At 35.4% G+C, this 11,882-nt stretch overlaps 2 long non-coding RNA genes across 2 annotated transcripts; one reads left to right on the top strand and one right to left on the bottom strand.

Annotated features, from left to right (window-relative positions):
- The first annotated feature begins 3,793 nt into the window (after window positions 1-3,793).
- Window positions 3,794-6,626, top strand: LOC127152806 (uncharacterized). Its single transcript, XR_007825137.1, has 5 exons — window positions 3,794-4,266; window positions 5,323-5,414; window positions 5,605-5,710; window positions 5,831-5,934; window positions 6,146-6,626. It is a non-coding gene; the product is annotated as an uncharacterized LOC127152806 (long non-coding RNA).
- A 3,698-nt stretch (window positions 6,627-10,324) lies between these two features.
- On the bottom strand, window positions 10,325-11,620 carry LOC127152941 (uncharacterized). The gene is made up of 4 exons (XR_007825149.1): window positions 11,528-11,620; window positions 11,233-11,338; window positions 11,009-11,112; window positions 10,325-10,805 (listed from the first exon to the last, which is right to left on the bottom strand). It is a non-coding gene; the product is annotated as an uncharacterized LOC127152941 (long non-coding RNA).
- Between the last annotated feature and the right edge of the window lie 262 nt (window positions 11,621-11,882).

Consider the following 11,882-nt stretch of genomic DNA (forward strand, 5'->3'; position numbering starts at 1 on the left):
AAATGTAATGTATATAAATGTGAAATAAATGTTTGGTAAGATCACATATATTTGAACGAATTATAGCATTTATTTCAATTAATTATCAATCAAGGGAGAGAGAGAATGTTTTTTGTTGTTGTCAAGAGCAATCTTGATAACACCATTTTGAGCAACTATAGACCAATATCTAATCTTCCTTTTATAGGCAAGATTATTGAAAAGGTAGTTTTCAATCAGTTGAACAACTACTTAAACTCAAATGGATACCTGGACAATTTTCAATCTGGTTTCCGACCGCATCACATCGCAGAGACAGCGCTCGTTAAGATAATAAATGATATTCGCCTAAATTCTGATTTTTACTACTAGATCTTAGTGCTGCGTTTGACACTGTCGATCATAACATTCTTCTAGAGAGACTGGAAAACTGGGTCGGGCTTTCTGGGATGGCTCTCAATTGGTTCAGGTCATACTTAGAAGGGAGAGGTTATTATGTGAGTATAGGAGAGCATCAGTCTAAGTGGACGTCCATGACATGCGGAGTCCCTCAAGGCTCAATTCAGATTCTGGAGACAGACCTTAGTTTCAGTCGTCATGTCAAAGCAGTAACTAAATCAGCATACTATCATCTCAAAAACATTGCAAGAATTAGATGTTTTGTTTCCAGTCAAGACTTGGAGAAACTTGTTCATGCCTTTATCACAAGCAGGGTGGATTATTGTAATGGTCTCCTCACTGGCCTTCCCAAGAAAACCATTAGACAGCTGCAGCTCATCCAGAACCAGAACATCTGAGCATATCACACCAGTTCTCAGGTCCCTACACTGGCTTCCAGTTATATTTAGAATTGATTTTAAAGTACTTTTGCTCGTTTATAAATCACTCAATGGCCTAGGACCTAAATACATTGCAGATATGCTCACTGAATATAAACCTAACAGACCACTCAGATCATTAGGATCGAGTCAGTTAGAAATACCAAGGGTTCACACAAAACAAGGGGAATCCGATTTTAGCTATTATGCTGCCCGCAGTTGGAACCAGCTTCCAGAAGAGATCAAATGTGCAAAAACACTAGCTACATTTAAATCTAGACTCAAAACTCATCTGTTTAGCTGTGCATTTACTGAATGAGCACTGTGCTTTGTCCGAACTTACTGCATTATGTATAATCTTTTTCTGTTTTTAAATGTCTTAAACTTATTTTAAATCAATTTTTAAATCATTTTTAAATCATTATATCAATCAGTTTTTACATTTAACATTTTTTGTTTTATTCTTATGATTGTTTTATGACATTGTTTTTTATGATTGTTCTACTTCCTTTTTTGTGATTGTTTTTGTTATTGTTTTTGTTATTGTTTTTATGATTATTCTACTTCCTTTTATGTAAAGCACTTTGAATTACCTCTGTGTATGAAATGTGCTATATAAATAAACTTGCCTTGCCTTGCCTTACCTTACCTTTTTTTTTTTTTGTTAATGTATTCATTTACTTATTTACCTAAGGATTTATAGATGTGTTCTTGTTTTGTACATATATTACATTATCATTATTTGTTTTTTGTTTGTGTAAAAGTCAGTGCTTTGGATTGAACTGAACTGAGAGAGAGAGAGAGAGAGAGAGAGAGAGAGAGGATTTGTGTTATCTGCATGTGTTGTCTGTGTATCTAGACATTTTATTACAGTTTTTCACATTTGCTAAAACACTAAACTCCATTCTCTAAACCAAATGCTCAATAGTCTAAACCAATTTGTCAAATAAATCACTCTTTCTGCAGAACAATTTTAGGCAGTTAAGATACTGTTTTCAGATCTCATGCAGTCTTTTGCAAAACTCTAAACACATTCTCACTCACTAAGACACAGTTTGCTCTGTGATGAGCTTGTGATGCAAAACCTTAAACACAAGAAAGCAAAAGTTAAGCACAACTGCAACACGACTGTCATCGTTAACACAAAGTAACTCAAAATACATCACACTTGTTTCTAAATATTTAAATATACAAATAGTTGAAAGTGCACAGAAAGCACGGGTGCATCTGTCAATCTGAGAGGTACAGAAGAGTGTGAATACATGTGTGGGGAAATTTATATATATATATATATATATATGTATATGTGTGTGTGTGTGCACCTGGTATTCATCACGTTATGGGGACCAAATGTCCCCACAAGGATAGTAATACCAGTAAATGTTGACCTTGTGGGGACATTTGTGAGGTCCCCATGAGGAAACAGGCTTATAAATCATGCAGAATGAGTTTTTTTGAGAAAGTAAAAGTGTGCACAGTCTCCTGTGAGGACTAGGTTTAGGTGTAGGGTGATAGAAAATACGGTTTGTACAGTATAAAAACCATTACGCCTATGGAATGAACCCATAAAACATGTAAACACAACATGTGTGTGTGTGTGTGTGTGTGTGTGTGTTTTAGCATTTCAGAAAAACTGTAAGAAAACTCACAGGGAAGCACTGACAAGTTTGTGTGTGTGCACAGCGCAAACTGCGATTACTGACCTCCCTCTCTCTCTATATGTGTGTTGGCTAGTCTGTGTCAGTTAAAGGAGCGCATTAATATAGAACATGATTAAACTGACTTAGCATTAAATGGTTTTACTACAAACCTGCCAGCCAATCAGAATCCAGTATTCAGACAGACCATGGAATAACGTATCTTCTTGAATGAGATGTGAGCGCATTAACGGAGCGGGATCATTTTCAGCGATTAAAACCTTCTGTTATTTGCATAAGGATATCGTAAGGCTTCAGAAGACTCGGAATGCAACAGGACTTGTTTGTAATGCTTGTTTGTAATTGCAATAAATACCTGTGACTTTACTTATATTTGCCTGTTGCGTGTTTTATATTGTTCAAAAGTGGGTATAGGGGTGGGGTTAGGTGTTCCAATGAACGTATATATTTATATAAAATAATTTCTATTTTTACAAATGCATGCAAACCATTAAATTAAGACAAACAACTGAAAACAATGGAGGACCCTGCGCTTCGAAAAATGACGCTGAAAGGGTACCCTGAGCGTCAAAAAGCGATGCCAAGGGGATGTAAGTGTGGGTGGGTGTGTGTAAAAAATTCAGATGAAATCCCCTTTGTAATCACTGGCATTGTTCAAAAGTAACTGTAATTTAATTACTCATTTCTTTCTCAGTAGCTGCAACTAATTATAATTACATTTATTTTGAAATTAAATTACGTAATTCCGTTACATGTAATTAGTTACTCCCCAACACTGCTGACATTGAACTGACTTTTACATCATTCAAAGCACACTTTTAAGAAAAACACTAATTCAAGTCCTCTGTATATTTTTTTGCAGAAATACACTTTATTTCAATGCACTAAAACCCAAATCCAAACATCAGTGGTATTCAGTATAATTTTGGAATTGCACTGAAGTACTACTGAAGTAGAATACTTTTAATTAGTGTTTTATAGTGTAGAACTTTATTTAGAACGAAAAATAAGAATGTATTACAAATATACTTGTTTTTAAGTATTTTTTTTTTAGTGAATTCAAGTTTTAACTGGGTGTGTCAGTACTGTAGACTCTGTGTGTGGGTTTATGAGGGAAATAGAGTGGTAGTGACTAAATCTAACTTATCCTGTGGTTTTGGTTATTTTGTAAAGGACTTTCGAAATAACTGAAATCCCCCGTTGATAACTGCACCCATCTGTATGACTAAACGTTATTTCGTCCTTTCCACATGACATTCAGCAACATAACTATAATGCTGGTGTTAGCTTTATTTCAGTCATTTGTACATGATTTTTCAGTTAAATTGCAATATCAGCATCGTATCAGTCAGAGGATGTCCAGATATCAGATATCAGAGGTGTATACTGCATGTTGCTTATGTTCTGAGGAGGAAGTTCTTGCTCTGCAGTGAGATTTATGATCATAGAGCAATTTTGCCCCAAAACCACACCTGCACCACTTTCCTGTTCTAACTGTTCTGAACTGAAACACTTCACTGTTTGCAGAATTTCAGAGGAGCCTTGCTACACTCTAAAAAGTGCTGGGTTATTTCTTTAAACACATTGCTGGGTTATTTGTGCTGGGTCAAAATTCTGGGTTGTTTGAGGTACTGTAAACACATAGTTGGGTTGATCATGCTGGGTCAAATGGACTTTCACCACTGAACACGCGGGTTGGGTTATTTTAACCCAACCGGTTTGTTTATTTTTCCACTTCATCGAACTTTCTGGATTCTTCACTCGTCTCCTCGTCAGGCGGTCACGAAATTCGCAGCAAGCAGGATTATACGGTAAGTTAATATGATTATATGATTATTTACCTTTATTTTTTAATAAATTGTGGTTTAAAGCACAGTAATTTCACTGTTTGATGCAATATTTGATATGTCGCTGTGCGGGGTTAGCGTTTATTCTGTGAATGATTAACGAACGTTAAGTAGCAGCATATAGTGAGGTACTTTCTTGCCTCAACAATCGCTTTTTCGTTAAATAAAAGTTGTGTGTGCAAAGTTTTATTTGTATACAATACACATCCTTTTTTATCAGTACTGTCCATTTTTAACGCTCATAAAACCAGGCATAGGTTAGAAATACGGGGTAAGTTCAGTTACTGTCTGAATACTGTATGGCTTTGTAATGTTTTGTCAGAATTATGTCATTTCGTACTAAAATTGATCTTTTTAAGGAAATATTTTTTCAAGTCAATGTCTGCGACGTGCCGAATCCAACGATAGATCCGTCATTTTATGTTGTGAATTTTCGCGCTCTTTTTTCCTGAGGTAGCTGCATTAGCTCCGCTGTTCACCTTACTTTAACTCTCGTGGTGTATCAGCAGTGGTGTAGTGCAGGGTATACGCTGGTATACGGCTTTTGTCCACTTCTTTATCAGTTGGCTTTGCGTGTACCCACTTCTAAATCCCCTCTGTTGCGCATCGAGTGTCCTGCATTAGCCAAAATCGTGACAGTCCACATGTATAGCTCATTTGATCGCATGTGCGTATATGCAAATATTCCTTAAAAACACCCGGTCACGACAGTGATGCGGTCAGAACCGTGGCGCGGGATTCCTTTTAAATACATTTGATAATTTCGCCTAAATGCGCCCGCGCCCGCGCCCGCTCCGTCCGCTCCTCCACCCAGATGCTGCCTGTTCACACGCGAGGGATGTCACGGGAGGGGAAGCTCTGACAGAGAAAACCAACCGATTTAATCAGAAACTGCGGAGAATCACGTGATCTGTGTTTAAAACGATTGTGCTGCATGTAAACGCATTAACCTGCTTTCTATATAAAATAAGTAATTGTTTCGTGAAATTCTAATTTTCTAAATCTGAAATTTCATTGTAGATATGTGAGATTCTTGCTGGTGCAGATGGACAGCTTTGTAATATAGAAGTTGAAGGAAAGGCAGCTTTATACCCTGGTTAAAATCTTTGAAGGTAAGTTATATCATTCAGTAACATTCAATAACCATGATTTGTTTTAGAATTTGATCTTTTCATTAAAATAGCCATAGTTACTGGTATTGTACATAGTTACTTATTTAACCACATTTGTGTGTTTTTTTTTTTTTTATTATTGTTTTTTTTTTTTTTTTTTTTTTTTGTTTTTTTTTTCAAACTTGATCAGATTTCACAAGACTTCAGGAAGCTACATCCAGAGGCAGACTTTTTGTAGACTGGGCTACATTTGCAAGATGGAAAGGTGCATTAAGAGCTGGGTGACATGACTTCAGGTAAAGTATTTCCTTTAATATGTCAATCTATAGAAAATTTTCATATGAAAGTGTTTCACTGTGTTGTTTTGATTATGAGATAAGTTTCACAATTTGCACTGTATTATTCTTATGGTCTAGATGTTAAATGGGAGAGTGCTTTCAAAGTCCTGCCCATTCTGGAGGAAGGGTCCACAGAACCACAACCACAGAATTCTGGAAGCCATTCATTGACATACAAACCTGTAAGTTTTGTTTTACTTTTTCTATATATATATATATATATATATATAATGTATATATATGTATATGTGTGTATGTATATGTGTGTATGTATATGTGTATGTGTATATGTGTATGTGTATATATATGTGTGTAAAAGACTAAAAATGTGCAGTTTGAAATTTTCTTTTAAAATGAGTATATTTTAAGGCCTAAGTGTCGTATAATTAACAGGTGCAGACCAGCATGGTGGATTTGTGCCTTGGGGACGAGACAACGACATCCCAGACCTTCGCCATTGTTATGGGCTGTTCCACTGAAGCCATTGCCTTGTTGCCTGAAAATTTCTCCAGCTTGCAGTATATTATATTGATGGACTTAAGTCTTCATGTGTGAATTTTATTTTTTCTGTTTTTTTTCTGGCCAGTTGTAACATGTTTTCAATTGTCATATGTTTGGCTTTGTTTGGCTTAGTTTTAATAGCACAATGTTTGGAATGATTCTCATGTGGTAATCATTCATTTTTGAGTGTGCTGCTGCTGCAATGTTAACGAAGAATCGGAATCTACAGTGCCTAGTTTACACAGTTTTGTGTTTTAAAGTAACTGATCTACTAAAATTGTTGTTTTATGTGTCTGTAATGGTTGGACAAAATGTTTTACAGCTGCACCCATTTGAAAATTGTTTTAAAAAGAAATAAAACTCGTTAAATTGATGTTTACAGTTGCATTTTTTTGTGTTTTTCTAACTGTATTACAGAAAAGCAATAATAATTTTACATTCTTCTGTGATTATTTATTATTATTGGTAAATATAAAGGTAGCAAGGCAATGAGACAAAAAATAACCCAATGATTAGGTTATGTTTAACCCAGCAACACAGTTAACCTGACCCACTGGTTGGGTCAAATAAACAACCCAGCATTATGGGTCAAATGGTTAAACCCAGCACTTGGGTCAAAACAACCCAACGCGTGTTCTGTCCCATAGTTACCCAGCGGCTGGGTTAAGGTTGGGTTATTTTTTAACCCAGCACTTTTTAGAGTGTAGTATTAAGATCAAATCCTTTTTTTTTTTTTTAGCAGAAAATGAGTTTTTTGGTTTTAGAACCAAAGCCTTTTTCTTTCATAATGGGCGTCTTCTCATAAGATTATGAAAATCCGCATTCCGAACCTCAGACGCCACAACAACAACATCAGAGATCTCAGAGTTGTGATGGAAGTTTCCTCTCTTCCGCTCAACACAAGGTGATTAAAACAATCATCTTTCATTTTTGTTGTTTTTTTTTTTATTCAGTCATTATTGAAGCTATTATAATACTGTGAAACTGTGAAGCAGAAAATGTCGAGAGCGCATTAATACAATTAATACAATGCGTAAGCGCGAATCTCTCAGCTCCCACACGAATTTGCGAACATTGAAGCTACATTGACATTTGTCAATATTGCTATTACTCAAACTATCCTTGCACCTTATTCCTACACCACTGTCAATAAAACTCCTGTTTGGTTTGCACCCAACATCTGCCTCTGGTCTCATCCCTCTGATAACGTGACAAATACATGTTTTTAATACGTTTTAATAATTTTTCTCAAATTCAGTTTTGTAAATCTCCGTTTTCCATTCATTTTCTGTATTCTATTGTAATAGTTTCATTACATTTTAATAATCAAAAGCATAGTTAATGAATTTATAAAGGATAATTAGATCTGATAAAGAGTTATTATAGGCTATTTCTTTCTTTCTTTCTTTTTTCTTTCCCAGAAATACTGTGTTGTGTATTTACCATTTTCTGGTAAATAAATTCTAGTAATTTTTTTTTTCTGGTAAATATTCCTTAAACATTGTTTTAATAATATTTTTATTATTAGTAGTAGTAGTATATTTACTACCTGCTGCACTCCTGTAACACAGCAAAGTAAATAAAGCATCTGAGTGTATCTGCTGCTCAGACACACCTAACCCTACCCGATACTTTATTCAAACTTTGATTATTTCCTTCTTTTTTATTTTTATTGAAAACAAATGCCTTTCCTATGTAAAATGAGATGTGAAAAAAAGCAAAAGACAGATTTCGGCAACAGGCGGACGCGCACTCGGGTCATTTGCGCCAGAAAGCCTGAGTCATTCGCTTTACCGCTTATGCCTAAGAAAAATAAAACATTTTACAGAATATACACCAGTCATTTTTTTTTGCGGGGGGAAGACCCACCCACATGTATTTTGCTTCCTACGCACATTCGTATGTGCCTAAGACTTTCATCCTCCCAAACTGATGTTTATGACTAACAAGAAAAGTAATGGAAATGTACCTATTATGTTGTAACGACTATAGGTCGTGTGGCCAGTCAAAAGTTGCGGTTAAAATATATGTATTGGTAGTGTAAGTTTTATTCAACAGCAGATCGCAGACCTGCAGTGCAGGAATTTCCCTACAGTATTTTAGCACACTGTATGAAAACAAAGGGCATTTTTATTATTCATTCTGAACACTATGATGTTTATGTTCTCTCTATTTCTGGGAACGTTTCTATGAAGCCCGTATTTATAATGCATTATTAGGGTATTCTTAAGGCATTATAATAAATGCATAATGCATTATAAAAAAAAACCTTATAGTATGTTGTATCATCTCATGAGTATTCATAAAAACAGTTTTAATTTATTATAATTTGTACTTATTTGTGGTTATAGATTTTAAGAGTATGATTACCTCCTCATAGTTATAATGTATTATAAGTCTCATATCTTGCCATGTTTTGCATGTCACTTTACTTAAATCATACAAAGAACACTTATAAGTAATAATAATAATATTTCCCAAAGAGCCATAAGATCAGGTATCAGATCAGATGAATGTGTAATATAACACATTTGTATTATCAGTTTGATTATTTTGATGGTACTGCATGTCAGCTAGCAGTTATTATTATTTGTAGTATGCTAAATATATGCTAACACTGTATTTTGATGGTTGCCCAAAAGACAAACTGATTGTAAGTAACTTTGCAAGTATGTGAACCTGCTACCTAGCCTAACCTTAACCTAAGTCTATTAATACTAAGGCAGTTCCCAACCATGTTCCTGGAAGCCCCCCAACATGCGCTGCGCCGTAACAGCTAAAGTCTGTCTACATTGGACGCGACAAAGCGACCCTTGCAAATCATTTGAACTTTGCGTGAGCATGAATAGAATGCGGTAGCAGTTAGCTGTGGGGGATTTGTCGTGTCGCGCCGTGCTGCATCCAATGTAGACAGTGTCACAGATTGCAATAGGTTCTACTTTATTTTGTCGTGCCGCGTCGCTCGTCCGCGTCCGCGTCCGCGTCTATTATAAATCAAGTAGATTTTATATCCTGTCCATTGTGTGGATTATAAATAATCATAATCTTAAAAGTTATAACCTCAAATACTCAATTATAATTGTCATGATCTGGGCTGTGGGGCTTCCCTCAGCCACCTGAGGTCGCTGTTTTCCCTTCCCTGCACTGCACTTCCCTGATTGTACAATCAGGGAAGTGCAGTGCAGGGAAGGGAAAACAGCGACCTCAGGTGGCTGAGGGAAGCCCCACAGCCCAGATCATGACAATAATGTATTATAATTGTTGCTATGATTATATACGTTTTTTATTATAATGCATTATGCATTCGTTATAATGCCTTAGAAATACCATTATAATGTATTATAAATAGGGGCTTCATAGAAAGTGTTACCCTATTTCTTTTCAACAGAGATATTTTTTTGACAAATCGAAAGAGAATTAAACAGACAGAAAAAGAAAAATGACAAACAAAGAATACAAGAGACTGAACCAGGAGAGAAAAGGACACTGAAACTAATCAGACAGCACAGCATTAACAGTGGAAGACCAAACTGTGAGTATTTATGATATTAAATATAAAACTTCATAACATGTCTTTCATCACTACACAATCAACAATAGCTTTACCATTTATCCACTAGATAAAACCTGTGAGGCTAATCAGATGATTGTGTTTTTATTGTCTAGTTTCTGATGATCCAGAAAATTTTGATTCCCAGACGAGGTAAGATTCTCACTGATCCTATATAGCCTACACAGACTACACTCTAAAAAGTGCTGGGTTAAAAAATAACCCAACCTTAACCCAGCTGCTGGGTAACTATGGGACAGAACACGCGTTGGGTTGTTTTGACCCAAGTGCTGGGTTTAACCATTTGACCCAGAATGCTGGGTTGTTTATTTGATCCAACCAGTGGGTCAGGTTAACTGTGTTGCTGGGTTAAACATAACCTAAACATTGGGTTATTTTTTGTCTCATTGCCTTGCTACCTTTATATTTACCAATAATAATAAATAATCACAGAAGAATGTAAAATTATTATTGCCTTTCTGTAATACAGTTAGAAAAACAAAAAAATGCAACTGTAAACATCAATTTAACGAGTTTTATTTCTTTTTAAAACAATTTTCAAATGGGTGCAGCTGTAAAACATTTTGTCCAACCATTACAGACACATAAAACAACAATTTTAGTAGATCAGTTACTTTAAAACACAAAACTGTGTAAACTAGGCACTGTAGATTCCGATTCTTCGTTAACATTGCAGCAGCAGCACACTCAAAAATGAATGATTACCACATGAGAATCATTCCAAACATTGTGCTATTAAAACTAAGCCAAACAAAGCCAAACATATGACAATTGAAAACATGTTACAACTGGCCAGAAAAAAAACAGAAAAAATAAAATTCACACATGAAGACTTAAGTCCATCAATATAATATACTGCAAGCTGGAGAAATTTTCAGGCAACAAGGCAATGGCTTCAGTGGAACAGCCCATAACAATGGCGAAGGTCTGGGATGTCGTTGTCTCGTCCCCAAGGCACAAATCCACCATGCTGGTCTGCACCTGTTAATTATACGACACTTAGGCCTTAAAATATACTCATTTTAAAAGAAAATTTCAAACTGCACATTTTTAGTCTTTTACACACATATATATACACATACACATATACACATACACATATACATACACACATATACATATATATACATTATATATATATATATATATATATATATATATAGAAAAAGTAAAACAAAACTTACAGGTTTGTATGTCAATGAATGGCTTCCAGAATTCTGTGGTTGTGGTTCTGTGGACCCTTCCTCCAGAATGGGCAGGACTTTGAAAGCACTCTCCCCTTTAACATCTAGACCATAAGAATAATACAGTGCAAATTGTGAAACTTATCTCATAATCAAAACAACACAGTGAAACACTTTCATATGAATATTTTCTATAGATTGACATATTAAAGGAAATACTTTACCTGAAGTCATGTCACCCAGCTCTTAATGCACCTTTCCATCTTGCAAATGTAGCCCAGTCTACAAAAAGTCTGCCTCTGGATGTAGCTTCCTGAAGTCTTGTGAAATCTGATCAAGTTTGAAAAAAAAAAAAAAAAAAAAAAAAAAAAAAAAAATAATAAAATAAAAAAAAAAACACACAAAATGTGGTTAAATAAGTAACTATGTACAATACCAGTAACTATGGCTATTTTAATGAAAAGATCAAATTCTAAAACAAATCATGGTTATTGAATGTTACTGAATGATATAACTTACCTTCAAAGATTTTAACCAGGGTATAAAGCTGCCTTTCCTTCAACTTCTATATTACAAAGCTGTCCATCTGCACCAGCAAGAATCTCACATATCTACAATGAAATTTCAGATTTAGAAAATTAGAATTTCACGAAACAATTACTTATTTTATATAGAAAGCAGGTTAATGCGTTTACATGCAGCACAATCGTTTTAAACACAGATCACGTGATTCTCCGCAGTTTCTGATTAAATCGGTTGGTTTTCTCTGTCAGAGCTTCCCCTCCCGTGACATCCCTCGCGTGTGAACAGGCAGCATCTGGGTGGAGGAGCGGACGGAGCGGGCGCGGGCGCATTTAGGCGAAATTATCAAATG

This window comes from Labeo rohita, chromosome 21 (assembly GCF_022985175.1).
Source record: "Labeo rohita strain BAU-BD-2019 chromosome 21, IGBB_LRoh.1.0, whole genome shotgun sequence".
Taxonomy (NCBI): Eukaryota; Metazoa; Chordata; class Actinopteri; order Cypriniformes; family Cyprinidae; genus Labeo; species Labeo rohita.